General features: G+C 35.7%; 1 pseudogene across 1 annotated transcript; it reads left to right on the top strand.

Annotated features, from left to right (window-relative positions):
- The first annotated feature begins 4073 nt into the window (after window positions 1-4073).
- On the top strand, window positions 4074-5335 carry LOC308495064 (deubiquitinase OTUD6B-like; annotated as a pseudogene). Its single transcript has 2 exons — window positions 4074-4724; window positions 4990-5335. The product of its transcript is annotated as a deubiquitinase OTUD6B-like (transcript).
- Window positions 5336-17802: the final 12467 nt, after the last annotated feature.

The raw sequence follows: 17802 nt of genomic DNA on the forward strand, positions 1-17802 counted from the left end.
AGGGACTCCTAAGGGTCTTTGGATTTCACTTTGAGAACCAATCCAAGGGAGTATACCTAAAAGCATAAGTTTCTCATTCATTTCTATTTGCACCCAAAGCTTACTTTGGGTTACTGTATGCTCTATCTAATGGAATTTTAAGTACTTGTATTGAATAGAAAGTTTTGTTGTTGTTGTTGTTGCTGTTCCTATGAGAAAAAGGGGAACTGCAATCTAACAGCTATTTTCTACTCCCAAATTCATCTACACTTCAGAATCATATAACTCTCTACTGCCACTTGGATGCAGCAAACTCATATTACAATGAGGGAAAATATTTATTAAATATAAAATCATAGCTCGCTGTGTATTGTGATAATTTAAAATGGAATAAACAGAAAGAAAAACTGTATAAAATCATAAAGAATAACTTTAAATAAATTTAATTTTTTAAGATAAAAATTGATGTCGTATGAGTCCTTTTGCCTTAATATCATTTTTCTAAACATTTACTATACTAATAAACTTCTAGCAAATTAATACATATACCTTACCTAAAACATCATTGATCTCTTTGATGACAAAGATATTTTATGTTTGGCAGAAGTTAAAAATAGAATATGACTTCATCAAGAAAGATCTAATGGGGTTTATATTATCAAAATTTCAAGCTATTTCCAGAACATACTTTATGCTTTTATCTCCAAAAATTTGTTCCTCACTCCTCAATCCTTCCCTTAAACTATGCCTATAAAAACCCTTTCCTAACCTTTAATCTCCCCAAACCTGCCTAATAGTCATCCTTCAGGTCCATTTCAAAAGCCACCGCATCCTTGAAACCTTTCCTGATCTCTCTTACCATTGGCATTTGTTTGTATCTTTCTATATAGCTTTGGGGATATTTTCCTTCCTATTATTTTTTATATATTTATTTTACCCCTGTTACTAATATGTTTTTTGAAGGAGCAGACTAGCCTTTTCCATATTTGTATATTCTTCAAGGCTTAATACAATGCTTTTCTCAATAAGAATAAGTTTAATTAAATCTATAAACATTTATTGAACTCATATAATGTGTAAGGTACAGGCTACGTGATATGTATATGATGTATAAAACCATTCTTGATTTATGAGTTCTTATATTGGGGGAAATAAAGGATAAAACAACAAGATATAATAGTAAGTGAAAAGAATAATGATTCAGATAACAAGGTCAAAGGAAGATTTTGGGAAAGAGCTTAGTGAAGTTCGCCCTTAGTTATGGCTGATGATAGGGTCAATGAGACAGAATCCCATAGCTTTTCATTAATTATTAAAGCTATGAAAAAAAATGAATAGTTCCTCCAAAGTGCTGTTATTACAGTGGTCCTCAACCAGGATGGAATTTGACCCCAGTGCTATCTGGCAATGTCTGAGGACATACTTGGTTTTCATAACTTTTAGGTGGGAAGATTTCTATTGGCATCTAGAGGGTAGAGCATAGGGATGTTCTAAACATCGTACAAAGCACAGGACAGTTTCCCACAAGAAAGAATTATCATTTAGCTTCAATGTCAATTGTGCTGAGATTGAGAAACCCTGTGTTATTAGAAACTACAAAGATGTTTACTTAGAATCAATTAGAAATACTGCTAGCAAAGGATACTCAGGTCTCTTTAAAACTGTGAAATTCTATTTTATAAAACTGTCATAAATTCCTGATTTAAGAAAGGGAAATAATAGCATGTTATTAGGTAATTAACAGTGTATTAAAGGTATTTCATGTTGCCATCTTATTGAGTTTTGTGGCAGATTCGGTTTTTCAACTCTAAGAAGCAATCAATGTTTAATTCTTACTCAAAATGCATCTCACTGATTCTTAGCACAGACTTCATTTTGATAAAAGTAATACATGTTCACTTAAAACTATTTAAGCAACAGCAAAAAATACAAGTAAGATATAAACAAATTACCAATTACCTTGAATCCTACCAGTACTAACATTTGAGAAAACAATCTGGAGCACTTTGTTCTCTGTGTGTATTCATCAAATGGAAAGTTAAAATAAATAATTTTATTACAAAAAGATCATATGATATTACTTTAAATAAAATATTAATTTCAGTGAATTTAATAGACAAAGAAACTGAAGTTAAACTGAAAAATGCTGAATATCAGATCAATACTTCACAGCAAGATAAATTTTAAGAGTCCTCTAAAGTTAAGTAAAAAAACAAACAAACCAACTGTGCTACATTGACATTAAAACGCTTTGTATTTTTCACTACCTATTGTCATTTTGTTGAAATTTATTGACTCCAAGCTACGAAAATTAGCATACTGACATTTCACCTCATTCATGATTGTTATTAGCTATGTCATCATTTTAAAAAAATATATTATATTAGTTTTGGGTACTATGTCATGATTTTTATTTTTATTTTTTATTATTATTTTTTTAATTAATTTATTTATTTATTAGTTTCAGGTGTACAAAACAAGGTAATACTTAGACGTTCATCATTTATATCCCTCATACTGTGAACCCCCCTCCCCCCATCCACTATCCCTCCGTATGTCATGATTTTTAAACCACCAAGGTTTAAAGCATTTATACTTTATAACCAAAAGTTTCTTAATTTCTCTATCTTCTTTTCCTTCTAATTTCCTAATCTGTCCAAATGTGCTCTGTCTGTTATAACTATGTTTGCTCTACTTTCTGTGATTTTCACATTCTGTCCACAACTTTTAGGTCTTGCTATATCTTATTATTCTAATAAAAACACTGTAGCTGGGTTTTCTGGCTTACATTTGGTATTGTAGGAAGTTGGAAAGAGCATCAGTCCCACTCTAACAACAACAACAAAAACTGGTTGATATACAAAATCATTAATTTCTGTAAACCTATCAGAGAGGCAAGCTCGCAGAGCAACAAACTGGCCTGAAATATAAGGAAAGACATGTACTTCCAAAAACAGATGGGACATGAGCACTGGTAACTTGGGGAGTAACATGGAAGTATAATATACTGTTATACAAGCAGGAAAATTTCAGATACATTTTTTTTAACAAGTTGCTGAAGGCTACGTATCAGCTAGCATAGAAACTCTGAGATCTGTGGACTATGAAATGTTCAAACCTACCTGTAGGCTCTTCTCTACAAACATCTCTGGTGCTCACAAAACAAACAAACAAACAAATAAATAAATAAAATTTAAAAAAATATTGAGAGCAGGACAGGAGAAAGCCTACCTCATGGTATAGGCCTGGGGGAGGAGAGTGGTTTCCATGTAGAAAAAACATGAATCTCTACTTAGACCACTCTCTTCTCTATGGAAACAAAAGCCTAAGCTGGTAGGGGAAAAACAGCAAACCTTGTCATTTCCAAGGCACAGATGAAGACCCACTGTGGCTAGAGAAAAGCAATAGAAAACAAAAAACAAACAAACAAACAAAACCCCTTTACCATTGGGGAAGGACAGGGTCACTGAGAAAGCCTTCCTCAAGAGAACCAGGGACACAAAGCCCATGGAAGACAGAAGCTAAAGCAAAGACAACAGAGAATGTCCTCCCATAACCCCCAGCACCAGCATCATGTTTCAAGTAAAAATGTGGAGAGATACCTTCTCTGAGGGGTAGGATCACAGGGAAAGGCTAAAGCTACAGGTGCAGTACAAACATCGAAAAAACCCTGCAGCAATGTAGCACTTACCTTAAGCACAAGGTAACTAGAGGAATTTGAAGCTGGTGGGGACACTGAGAATAATCACAGCAAGAGCAAAACCCACATCCACTTCATTTCCTGATAAAATCATCTCATTTCCAGATATACATACTATTTAGTCTGTTCTATCCTACACATGCTGTTCAATTATCAAGCAAAAATTAAGAGTCACAAAAAAGCAAGAAAAAATAATACAACAGAGAATCATCTCTGTATGCCTCACTTCAGGACTGGTAGCCTAGCGTGCAGCTTTATTATTGCTCAAGGGGTTCTAGCCAACTAGTCAATTACCTGCAAACTCCAGCAAGCCAAGCCACACCCCGGCACATCTTCCTGTTGCCTGTCCCCATGCTGCACCCCTTTCAGAGGGGAGGGTGTCAAGGGAGTGTGCATGTATGCAGCATTCCATTCTTCTGTCTCCTCCTTCCAATGGACATGGCCTAAATCCAGTACCACCTTGAATGTGGGTCTGGGTCCCAACCTGACCAATGACCCCCTATGCTGTATGCCCCCAGTGAGGGTTGAGGGATGGGAGGTACCTGCCAGCCAATGGTGTAGGATTGTTCCATCATCAGTGCTGGGCTACCTGCTGGTCATTGAGACAGCTTTGATAGAGGGGCTTGATGAGAAGGAGCAGCTGGTGAGAAGGTCTCACAAAGAGAAGGAGTTGCAAGCCAAAATTCAAGATATGAAGAATGCTATTTCCAAGAATGACAAAAAGAGGAGGCAGGAACCCACTGATGATGTTGCTGAGTTGGAATCAGAAATGGAACAGAAATATAGAAACTGGAGCAACTGAATCTGACTTCTAAGGGAGAATAAAGACAAAAAAGCTACATTAGAAAAGAAGTGGAAAGAAAGGATAGCTGAAGCTGAAGTTGAGAACTTACATGGAGCTACACATGTAGCAAGTGAAAAACTTGCTCAAATATTGGCAGCTAGACACTTGGAAATCAGATTCCATCTGATGGCTATTGTATGTATAGAGACAATGAAGACCAATTGAAAGAACAGGAATGCCCTTTGACCAGATAAGAGGGATGTGGGCGGGGGGGCTGGGTAAAAAAGGTGAAAGGATCAAGAAGTACAAATTGGTAGTTACAAAAAGGTCACAGGAATGTAAAGTACAGCATATAAAATATAGTCAATAATATAGTAACTACATATACTGCCAGGTGTGTACCAGACTAATTGAGGAGATGAATTCATAAAATATAACTAACCACTATGCTGTACAACTGAAACTAATATAAAATAATATTGGATGCCAAGTATAATTGAAAAATTTAAAAAAAGGAAAAACAAAGAAGTCAAATGGCTGAATATATGCACAGCCATGTGGAAGACTTTCTGACATTTTTAACAAACTCTAATATAGGAGATACATATACTCCAGAAGAGTTTGGAAAATACTGCAATGGTATTACAAATACAGCTAGCTGCATAAGGAGGTCAGCTTGAGCTAAGAGCCCTGTCTCATATATCACAAACACCAATACAGATAATATAGGCATATTCTCCTCCTATTATAGTTGAAGAAGAATATCCAAAAATACATTAATACTTGTATGTATGAGACATGCAGATGGCTTAGGAGAAGATTACAATTCTGATATATGGTTGGTGAACAGAGCTACTGAAAATTGCAGATAGTTTAAAATATTACACAATTATGTTTTAGTACAGTGTGCCAATATGAATATTCATACCAAGTGCTGTATTTTTCTAAATATTACTGAAAACACAACTACCTTACATCAGTTTTATGATAAAGCTACTAACTGGTTTTTTAAAAATGTGTCAGAGATAAACTTCAACCAGTGTCCCCTTAGTGGTATTTCTTAAAAGATAAGACCATTGTGGAGAACATCATTTGTAGACCAAGATGCAACACTATTTGCTGATATTTTTTATTAATATAGGATGCTGAACATTCTGTTGAAACAAATCTTAAATATTTTACTAAAGAAACAAAACACCAAACAAAACAAACAAACAAACAAACAAAAAACCAAGGAAACAGATAAAGAATGTCTTCAGCAGGTTCATCAAAAGACTTGACACAGCTGAGGAAAGAGTCAGTGAACTTGAAGATGATCATTAGAAATTAGCCAAACTGGAGTGACGTCATCAAACTGGCATCATGAGGTGAGCCTCTGGAAATTTCCATTGGGATTTACAACAAATTAAAAAACTATAGCACCATAAAGGACTCCCTGCATTTCAGACAGTCAAGAAGAAGAGGCCCATTACTGAACTCACGTAAAGGTGGGCAAATTGCACGAGCAGGGGAGGAGAGAAGGGAGAAGTGAGGAGACGGGACACCGAGGGTGCAGAAAGCAGACGTAGCTCAGCTCAGTGCTCCCACCTCACTGCATCCCAGAACTACCGCATCTGTGGGAGAGGGAAGAACTCGGACTGCTAGGGCTCCGCTTATGGTCCACAGGGCTGAGGGGGCAGTGTATAACACGTGGAACCCAACAATCACGACAGAGACCTTGGAGCAAAGATGGAGGGAAGGCGGCTGAAAACGGGGGTTTAAGCCCTTACTGCTGAGCAGAGAATGCAGCCTTAGGCACTGAGGCTAGCCACCCCCTCCCTAACCTCCAGAGCTCGTCTCACAACCACCAACCCAATGCTAGAAGTGGAACAGTAGCAGTTTCAGATCAAAAGAACAGAATATTTGAAGTTCTGAGAACTGGTCCACAGACACAGATTCACAGCCCAACCAGTTCCAGCAAAGGGGAGGTAGCTGTGGAAGTAGGACCAGCTGTGATGGTGATCGCTGCCATTGCTCAGGGCCACCTCTCACAACCCACCGCACCCCTGTCCCGACCTATCTGGGCGGATCCATCAAGAGTAAACAGAACTGCTGAAACACACAAGCTCTGAATCTGGTGAAGGAAGAGCTTTGGAACTTCAAAAACTCTCCGCATCCCCACAAAGATGCGAAGCCCGATGACCCAGGCGAACTGTTAACAGAGGAGAGGCCCAACTTCCAGAGAATCCCCCCATTGTATGAGAGGCTGGAATAGTGCAGAGAAAACATAACACTACAGTGTGAGAGAGAAAAAAAGGCTGCAGTGTGAGAGAGAAAATCAGGTGTAGCTATACTGCTAACAGATGTAACAGACTTCAGTGTGAAAAAGGTAACAAGAGACAAAGGTGGACACTGCATAATGGTAAAGGGGACTATACAACAAGAAGACATAACAGTAATCAATATTTATGCCCCCAATCAGGGAGCAATATACCAAGCAACTACTAACAGAACTAAAGGGAGAAATTGACCAAAACACAATTATACTAGGGGACTTAAATACATCATTGACAGCTATGGATAGATCATCCAAACAGAAAACAAATAAATATCAGCCCTAAATGACATTAGATGAAAAGGACATAACTGACATTTATAGAGCAATTCATCGTAAAACATCAGAGTATACATTTTTTTTCTAGTGCACATGGAATATTCTCATGGATAGACCATATATTGGGACATGAAACAAGCCTCAGAAAATTTAAGAAGATTGAAGTCATACCAACCATAGTCCCTGAACACAAGGCTTTGAAATTGGGTATTAACTGCAAAAAGAAAACAGGGAAAACAACAAATACATGGAGATTAAACAACATACATTTTTTTTAAATTAAATTTATTGGGGTGACAATTGTTAGTAAATTTACATAGATTTCAGGTGTACAATTCTGTATTACATCGTCTATAAATCCCATTGTGTGTTCACCACCCAGAGTCATTTCTCCTTCCATCACCATATATTAAACAACATACTTTTAAAGAACAATCAGGTCAAAGAAGAAATTAGAGGAGAGATCAAAAGATACATAGCAACAAATCAGAATGAAAATACGTCCCACCAAAATTTTTGGGTTGTAGCGAAAACAGTTTAAAGAGGGAAATTTATATCAAGACAGGCCTCTCAAGCAACATCCCAAGTAAATAACCTCAGGTTACACCTTAAAGAACTAGAAAAAGAGGAACACATGAAGGTCAGCAGAATAAAGGAAATTAAAAAAATCAGAGAACTAAATGAAATAGAGAAGAAAAACACAATAGAAAAAATTAATGCGACAAAGAGCTGGTTCTTTGAAAAGATTAACAAAATTGACAAACCGTTGGCTAGACACACTAAGATAAAAAGAGAGAAGACAGTAATAAACAAAATCAGACATGAAAAAGAGTAAGTTATCACGAATGTCACAGAAATACAAAGGATCATCCAAGAATACTATAAAGGACTATATGCCAGCAAATTCAATAACCTAGAAGAAATGGACAAGTTCTTAGAAACATATGGCCTTCCAAGGCTGAACCATGAAGAACTGGAAAATCTAAACAGACCAATCACCAGTAATGAAATTGAATCAGTCATCTAAGACCTTCTCAAAAGCAAAAGTCTGGGACCAGATGGCTTCACTAGTGAATTCTATCAAACCTTCCAAGAGGATCTAATACCAATCCTGCTCAAACTCTTTGAAAAAATTGAGAAGAGACAGTACTCCCTAACTCATTTTATGAGGACAACATTACTCTGACACCAAAACCTGTTAAGGACAACACATAAAAAAGAAAAATGCAGACCAGTGTCTCTGATAAATACAGAGGCAAAAATCCTAAACAAAATTCTAGCAAATCGAATGCAACAATGCATTAAAAAGATTATTCATCACGACCAAGTGGGGTTCATACCCGGAGTACAAGAATGGTTCAACATCTGCAAATCCATCAATGTGATACATCACAGAAAAAAAAATGGAGTATAAAAATCATAATATTATATCAATTGATGCAGAATAAGCATTTGATAAGATACAGCATACATTTATGATTAAAACGCTTAATAAAATAGGTATAGAAGAAAAGCACCTTAACATATTAAAAGCCATATATGACAAGCCCTCAGCTAATCTCATAATTAACAGTGAAAAACTGAAGCCCTTTGGTCTGCATTCAGGAACACGAGAGGGCTGTCCCCATCACCTCTGCTTTTTAACATAGTGTTGGAAGTCCTCGCCAGAGCAATCAGGCAAGAGAAAGAAATAAAAGGCATCCAAATTGGGAATAAAGAAGTTAAATTGTCACTCTTTGCAGATGACATGATGCTATGTATAGAAAATCCTAAAGACCACCAAAAAGCTATTAGAAATAATAAAGGAATACAGTAAAGTTGCCAGCTACAAAATAAACGTACAAAAGTCCATTGCATTCCTATATACTAACAATGAAATCTCACAAAAAGAAGCAAAAACAAACAAACAAACAACAACAAAAAAAACAATTCTTTTTGCAATTGCAGCAAAAGGAATAAAATACCTAGGAATAAACTTAACCAAGGATGTGAAACACCAAATGCTGAAAAGTATAAGACATTTTTGAAAGAAATTGAAGAAGACACAAAGAAATGGAAAGACATTCCGTGCTCATGGATTGGAAGAATCAACATAGTTAAAATGGCCATATTACCCAAAGCAATATACAGATTTAATGCAATCCCCATCAAAATCCCAATGGCATTTTTTAAAGAAATAGAACAAAAAATCATCAGATTTGTTTGGAACCACAAAAGACCCCGAATAGCCAAAGCAATCTTAAGAAAAAATAACAATACTGGAGGTATCGCACTCACTGACTTTAGCTTGTACTAGAGGGCTACGATAATCAAAACAGCATGGGATTGGGAGTAAATCCGACACGTAGACCAATGGAATAGAATTGAGAACCCAGAAATAAAACCACATATATGTGGACAGATAATTTTTGACAAAGAAGCGAAAAACATACAATGGAGGAAAGACAGCCTTTTTAATAAATGTGGTGACAGAATTGGAAAGCCACATGCAAAAGAATGAAACTAGACTGCGTACTGTCACCATGTACCAAAATTAATTCAAAATGGATCAAAGACTTAAGTATAAGACCTGAAACAATAAACTGCATAGAATAAAAACATAGTTACTAAACTTATGGACCTTGGGTTCAAAGAGCATTTCATTAATTTGACTCCAAAGGCAAGGGAAGTAAAAACTAAAATAAATGAATGGGACTATGTGAAACTTAAAAGCTTCTGCACAGCAAAAGAAACCATCAACAAAATAAAGAGGCAACCAACTGATTGGGAGAAGATTTTTGTAAACAGTACCTTCGATAAGGGGCTAATATCCAAAATATACAAGGAACTCATGCAAATCAACAAGGAAAAAAAAACATTGAAAAATGGGCAGAGGACCTGAAGAGACTTTTCTCCAAAGCGAACATACAAATAGCAAAGAGACAGATGAAAAAATGGTCAACATCTGTAATCATCAGAGAAATGCAAATGAAAACCTCAATGAGGTATCACCTCACCCCAGTTAGAATGGCTATCATCAACAAGACAAATAGTACAAGTGTTGGAAAGGCTATGGAGAAAAAGGAACCCTCATACACTGTTGGTGGCAATGCAGCTTGATGCAGCTGCTATGGAAGGCAGTGTGGCGGGACCTTAAAAAATTATGAATGTTATTACCATATGACCCAGCAATCTCTGTCCTGGGTATCTACCCAAAAATTCTGAAAACATTTATTCATAAAGCAAGTGTGCTTTAATGTTCATTGCAGTTTTATTTATGGTGGCCAAGACATGGAAACAACCAAAATGTCTTTCGATAGATTAATGGATAAAGATGTTGTGATATATGTACACAAAGGAATACTGTTCGGCGGTAAGAAAAGATGAAATGGGACCATTTTTGACAACGTGGCTGGATATTGGGATTATAATGTAAGCGAAATAAGTCAGACAGAAAAACAGAGAACAATATGATTTCACTGATATGTGGTAAATAAACCAAAAACAACAAAAGAACAAGACAAAGAAATGAGAAACAAAAACTCATAGACACATACAATAGTTAGTGGTTACCAGAGGGTAAGGGGTCAGGCAGGTGGTACATGAGGGTAAAGGGGATCAAATATATGGTGTTGGAAGAACTGACTCTGGGTGGTGAACACACAATGAGATTTACAGATGATGTAATACAGAATTGTACCCCTGAAATCTATGTAACTTTACTAACAATTGTCACCCCAATACTTTAATTAAAGAAAAAAGAAAAACAGTATTGGAAAGTGTTCAAGATGTTAAATTGTATACAAAAATTTATATACTATGATCCACATTACAAAAAATATGATATACATAATATACATATGGGTAGAAAAACAATAAAATATAATGGGTTATCTTTTGGTCATATTAGTTTTTAAAACATTTTTGGCATTTTTGAAATTTCATAAAATTAACGTGTTTCGTAATCAGAAAAGTTATTAAATCAATAAAAATTATATAACAATTTCATCATCATCTCAAGGTTTACTTGTATTGTATCATATCAGAGTTGAAAGGAAATAGTTTTATAGTGCTTTTATTTGAATAATAAATGCTTATGGAGAAACTAACCTAGGTAACCATAATGCTAGGTGCTAAGGATAAATAGTATTCCGAAACCATTTTCTTTGGAATTTAATAATTGGCATATGAAGTTTCCTTTTAAATGCTAGATAATTCATTACTTCAAACGTTAGGGCATCTATCATATTTCTGTCTTTATTGATATATTTTCTGTCTTTACTGATATATTTTCAAAATCCTTTTTATTTCAGACATTCAAAATGGAGTGTTTACTCGGGACGACATAAAATCTAAAAAAATCTTAGTATGATTTGCCATAAATTTGGACTTTTACTTTGAGTATCTATCTGAGAACAGTTGTATTTGCTATAAAACTCCTCTTTAGTTTTAGTTATGATAAGGAATAAACAATAGTCATGACCACTTCCCTTTAAAGCTTCTTCTTTTTTTAAATGCTTTCTAACAGAACTTTGGGTACTATGCACTCTAGTTTCTATACATTTTTTCCATTTTTTTAAAGTTTATTGGGATGACAATGGTTAGTAAAATTACCCTCTTCTACCACCCCCCCTTACACTTTGGTAACCACTAAACTATTGTCTGTATCTATGAGTTTTGGTTTCTTTGTCTTGTTCCATTGTTGCTTTCAGTTTTATCTCCCACATATGAGTGAAATAATATGATTCTCGACTTTTTCTGTGTGACTTATTTTGCTTAACATAATAATCTCAAGATCCATACACATTGTCGCAAATAGCACTATTTCATCTTTCTTATGGCATAATAGTATTCCATTGCGTATATATACCACACCTTATTTATTCAATCATCTATTGAAGGACACTTTGGTTGCTTACATGTCTTGGCCACCAAATGTAAAGCTGAAATTAACATTGGAGCACATATATCTTTATGGATAAATGTTTTCACATTTTTTTGGTAGATACCCAGAAGAGGGATTGATGGGTCATATGGTAATTCTATTGTTCATTTTTTGAGGAACCTCTACACTGCCTTCCATAATGGCTGCATCAATCTGCTTTCCCACTGACAGTGTATGAGGGTTCCTTTCTCTCCATAGCCTCTCCAACACTTGTTGCTATTTGTCTTGTTGATGATAGCCATTCTGACTGGTGTGAGGTGATATCTCATTGTGGTTTTTATTTGCATTTCTCTGATGATTCGTGATGTTGAGCATCTTTTCATATGTCTATTGGCCATCTGTATGTCCTCTGTGGAGAAATGTCTCTTCAGGTCCTCTGACCATTTTTTAATAGGATTGTTTGCTTTTTGTTGTTGAGTTGTATAAGTTCCTTATACATTTTAGATATTAACCCCTTATTGGACACGTTGTTTACAAATACTTTCTCCCATTCGGTTGGTTGCCTCTTTGTTTTGTCAATGATTTATTTTGCTGTGCAGAAGGTTTTTAGTTTGACATAGTCCCATTCATTTATTTTAACTTTTACTTCCCTTCCCTTTGAGGTCAAATTCTGTTTGCAATTGCATCAAAAATAATAAAATACCTAGGAATAAACTTAACGAAGAATGCGAAGGACCTATACACTGAAAACTATAAGACTTTTTGAAAAGAAATTGAAGAAGACACAAAGAAATGGAAAGACAATCCGTGTTCATGGATTGGGAGGATCAACATAGTTAAAATTACCATATTACCCAAAGCAATATACAGATTTAATGCAATCACCATCAAAATCCCAAAGGCATTTTTTAAACAAATAGAACAAAACTCATCAGATTTGTGTGGAACCACAAAAGACCCCGAATAGCCAAAGCAATTCTAAGGAAAAAAAAACCAATGCTGTAGTTATCACCCTCCCTGACTTCAGCTTGTACTACAGGGCAACAATAATCAAAACAGCATGGTATTGGCAGAAAAACAGACAGACACAGCCATGCGATAGCATCGAGAACCCAGAAATAAGCCCACATAAATATGGACAGATAATTTTTGACAAAGGAGTCAAAAACGTAGAATTGAGAAAAGAAAGCCTCTTGAATAAATGGTTCTTGGAGAATTAGAGACCCACATGCAAAAGAATTAAACTAGACTGCTATCTACCACAATGTAGCAAAACTAACTTAAAATAGATCAAATACCTCAACATAAGACCTGAAAAAATAAACTGCATAGAAGAAAACACAGGTACTTAACTTATGGACCTTGGGTTCAAAGAGCATTTTATGAATTTGACTCCAAAGGCAACGGAAGTAAAAGCTAAAATAAACAAATAAGACTATATGAAACTTAAAAGTTTCTGCACAGCAAAAGAAACCATCAACAAAATGAAGAGGCAACCGACTGAATGGAAGAAGAGTTTTGCAAACAGTCCCTCCGATAAGGGTCTAATATCCAAAATATACAAGGAACTCATGAAACTCAACAACAAAAAAACAAACAACCCAATTGAAAAATGGGCAGAGGACCTGAAGAGACATTTCTCCAAAGAGGACTTACAAATGGCAAATAGACATATGAAATAATGCTCAGCATCACTAATCATCAGAGAAATGCAAATAAAAACCACAATGAGACATCACCTCACACCAGTCAGAATGGCTATTATCAAGACAAATAGCAACAAGTGTTGGAGAGGCTGTGGAGAGAAAGGAACCCTCATACACTGTTGGTGGGAATGCAGACTGTGCAGCCATTATGGAAGGCAGTGTGGAGGTTCCTCAAAAAATTACAAATAGAATTACCATATGACCCAGCAATCCCTCTCCTGGGTATCTACCCAAAGAATTTGAAATCATTTATACATAAAGACACGTGTGCTCCAATGTTCCTTGCAGCTTTGTTTACGGTGGCCAAGACATGGAAACAACCAAAATGTCCTTCGATAGATGAATGGATAAAGATGTTGTGGTATATATACACAATGGAATACTATTCGGCGTTAAGGAAAGATGATATAAGAACATTTGTGACAACATGGATGGATCTTGAAAGTATAATGCTAAGCGAAATAAGTCAGACAGAATAAGCAGAGAACCTTATGATTTCACTGATATGTGGTAAATAAACCAAAAACAACAAAAGAACAAAACAAACAAGTGAGAAACAAAAACTCATTGACACAGACAATAGTTTAGTGGTTACCAGAGTGTAAGGGGGGTGGGGGGAGGGAGATGAGGGTAAGGGGGCTCAATTATATGGTGATGGAAGGAGAACTGACTCTGGGTGGTGAACACACAATGGGATTTATAGATGATGTAATACAGAATTGTACACCTGAAATTATGTAATTTCATTAATAATTGTCACCCCAATAAATTTATATATATATAATTAAAAAAAGATTAAAATGATGCAACACCTAAATGGAGAATTTTGAAAGAATTAAAAAAAAAAAGATGTGTGTAATACAAAGTGAAATAGCCTTCAAATAAAATGTGGTATTATTTTAATAATCGAAGCCTCCAAATCGCATGTACCAGTTATTACCAGATAACTGAAGCAAAAATCATCACTATGTGTATACAGAAGAGCAAGTCCATATACCTTTTTATATTTCTGGGTTCCCTGAGCACCTAGTGAATGGTGTGGCAGAAAATAAGAGCTCAATTAACACTGACTGAGTTAGCATGGCTATAATATTTAATTATTATCATTCACTAGTACCAATTACTAGTGTTTTAAGAAGACAATAGGTCAATAGAAGGAATAAGTTCCTGCTTCTCAAGATTTACAGTGCAAGGTAGTAGTCCTCAAGCTTTCTGGGTATAAAGACCCCTTTTTTTAATACCAAGAAAATTCCCAGAATCTCACATGACAATATTTGTCATGTTCAGTGTCACTGACTAAATAACTATATAACAATAATAACTTCGATAAGTTTAATAATGCTTTTAACTAATTACGTTTTGGAGTTTTTATTTAATCTCAGTCAATTCCAAAATGCGGATCACTTGCAGTAACTCAGAGCTCGTAATCCTTTAGGGCATCACTGTTCAAAGGTGTATAGCTTTGGCCAAGATATACATACAATTTAAATCAACTGACTGCAGTAAACATTTTTGAAGTATCTACTATGTGCCAGGCAGTATGACAGGACCATATGATAAAAGATAAATTGAGTCCCTACCTTTAAATCTTCAATATAGTGGGAAACACTAACTGAAAATTATAAATACAATGTGTAAGTGCAAAGAATGATATAATTATACAGAGAGGTAGTGAGGTGTCCAAAAAAAAGGTTCTTATGGATAACATCTGAACCAAATCTTAAATGGAGAATAAGAATTACTGGAGTTTAAGAGAAGATTCCAACTTGAATGACAGCCCAAAGGAAAGCCACAGGTGACAACTGCAACACATGGACTTGGAGACAAAGCTCTGGTGCAGCCGCTATGGAAGGCAGTGTGGAGGTTCCTCAAAAAAATTAAGAATAGAATTACCATATGACCCATCAATTGCTCTTCTGGGTATCTACACCAAAACTCTGAAAACATTTATTTGTAAAGATATATGTGCTCCAATGTCCATTTCAGCTTTATTTATGGTGGCCAAGAAATGGACACAACCAAAGTGTCCTTCGATAGATGATTGGATAAATAAGTTGTGGTATATATACACAATGGAACACTATTCTGCCATAAGAAAAGATGAAATAGTGCCATTTGAGACAACATGGATGGATCTTGAGATTATTATGCTAAGCGAAATAAGCCAGACAGAAAAAGTCGAGAACCATATGATTTCACTGATATGTGGGATATAAAACTGAAAACAACGAAGTAACAAGATAACCAAATAAAGAAACAAAAACGCATAGACACAGAGAATAGTTTAGTCATTAGCAGAGGGTAAGGCGGGAGAAGGGTGGTAGATGAGGGTACAAGGGATCAAATATATGGTGATGAAAAGAGAAATTGGGTGGTGAACACACAATGTAATATATAGATGATATATTACAGAATTGTACACCTGAATATCTATGTAACTTTACTAACAATTGTCACTCCAATAAACTGTAATTTAAAAAAAAGAGAGAAAAAAGGAAAAGTGGCATTAAGAAATGAGGACCTTATCAAGGACTTCAAATAGAGGATTTCTCATCTTGAAAGGGAGAAAGGGAGGGAGAAAGGGAAGGAAGAAGGAACGAAGGAAGTAAGGAGGGAAGGAAGGCAGAGAAAGAAACCTCTCTTGGAGATAAAATATAACTATATATTTATATTTGCAAACAAAATCTCTTGAATGACATTTAAAAATAACAAAAGCAATATGTTACCTATTCATGGATGAGGAAACAGATCAGGCAGTGAGGGACAGGGACAGGGGAGAAACCACGCTGTTTTAGATAGGTATACACATACATACATACATACATACATACATACATACATACATGGTGTGAGTGTTTCAATTTCAAACCTATCTATTCAATCTCAATAAAACAAAAACAATAAAAAAAGAGGTCCCTGATCTCTCATCCTCCTCTGCAACCACCCTATTGATTCACTTTTAACTCTTCATCTGGCTTCTACCTCCCCCCATCCTAACTGCACTGAAACTCTTCTTAAGTTTATACACAAAGTACATATTGAGAAACCTAACAGACACCTTTTCAGTATCATTTCATTTCTGATGGAGACAAATGAACAGATTCAGAAATGTTTTTGATGTAGAGTTCATAGGACTTGGTGACAGATTCAATGTGAAATGTAAGAGAGAAGAAGGAATAAGGAATTAATTTCTGCTTTCTGGTTTGAGCAATATGGACGAATGTTGGTGTGATCTACTGAACTGTAGTAAAGAGAGAAACAAGTGTGTAGGGTGTGTGTGATGCCTGAGAGACATCAGTTTATAAAGTGGGCAGTAGGGTTTTTGAGGCCAGAGTTCAGAGAAGAGGTTTAGCCTGGAGATGTAAATTTGGGAGTAATCTGTGTATAGATGGTATTAAAAGTTACAGAAATGGAAGAGCAAATCAAAGAAGAGGTTATAATATGACCCCTCTCCTGTCAGAATGGCTATCATCAATAAATCAACAAACAACAAGTGATGGCAAGGATGTAGAGAAAAGGGAACCCTTGTGCACTGTTGGTGGGATTTGCAAATTGGTGCAGCCAGTATGGAAAAGAGTATGGGGTTCCTCAAGAAATGAAAAATAAAACGACCTTATGACCCAGCAATTCCACTCCTGGGTATTTATCCAAAGAAATCCAAAACTCTAATTTGAAAATATGTATACACCCCTGTTTATTGCAGCACTGTTCACAATAGCCAAGCTATGGAAACAACCAATATGCCCATCAATAGACAATTGCATAAAGAAAATGCTGTACATTGATACAATGGGGTATTACTCTGCCATAAAGAAGAGTAAAATCTTGCCATTTGCTATAACATGGATGGACCTAGAGGGTATAATGCTAAGCAAAATAAGTCAGGCAGAGAAAGACAAATTCCATAAGGTTTAACTTATATGTGGAATCTAAAACAACCCCAAAACAATCAAATAAAACAAAAATAGACTCATAGAAATAGAGACCAAAGGGATAGTTACCAGAAAGGATAGGGTAGGGGGTGGGGGAAGAAGGTGAAAGGGAATATAGTCAATAATACTGTGATAAGTTTGCAGGGTGACAGATGATTACTAGAATTAGGGGGGTGATCACGTTGTAAGGTATAAAAATGTTGAATCACTTTATTGTACACCTGAAACTATTAGAACTAATATA

Source organism: Rhinolophus hipposideros (genome assembly GCF_964194185.1).
Source record: "Rhinolophus hipposideros genome assembly, chromosome: X".
NCBI lineage: Eukaryota > Metazoa > Chordata > Mammalia > Chiroptera > Rhinolophidae > Rhinolophus > Rhinolophus hipposideros.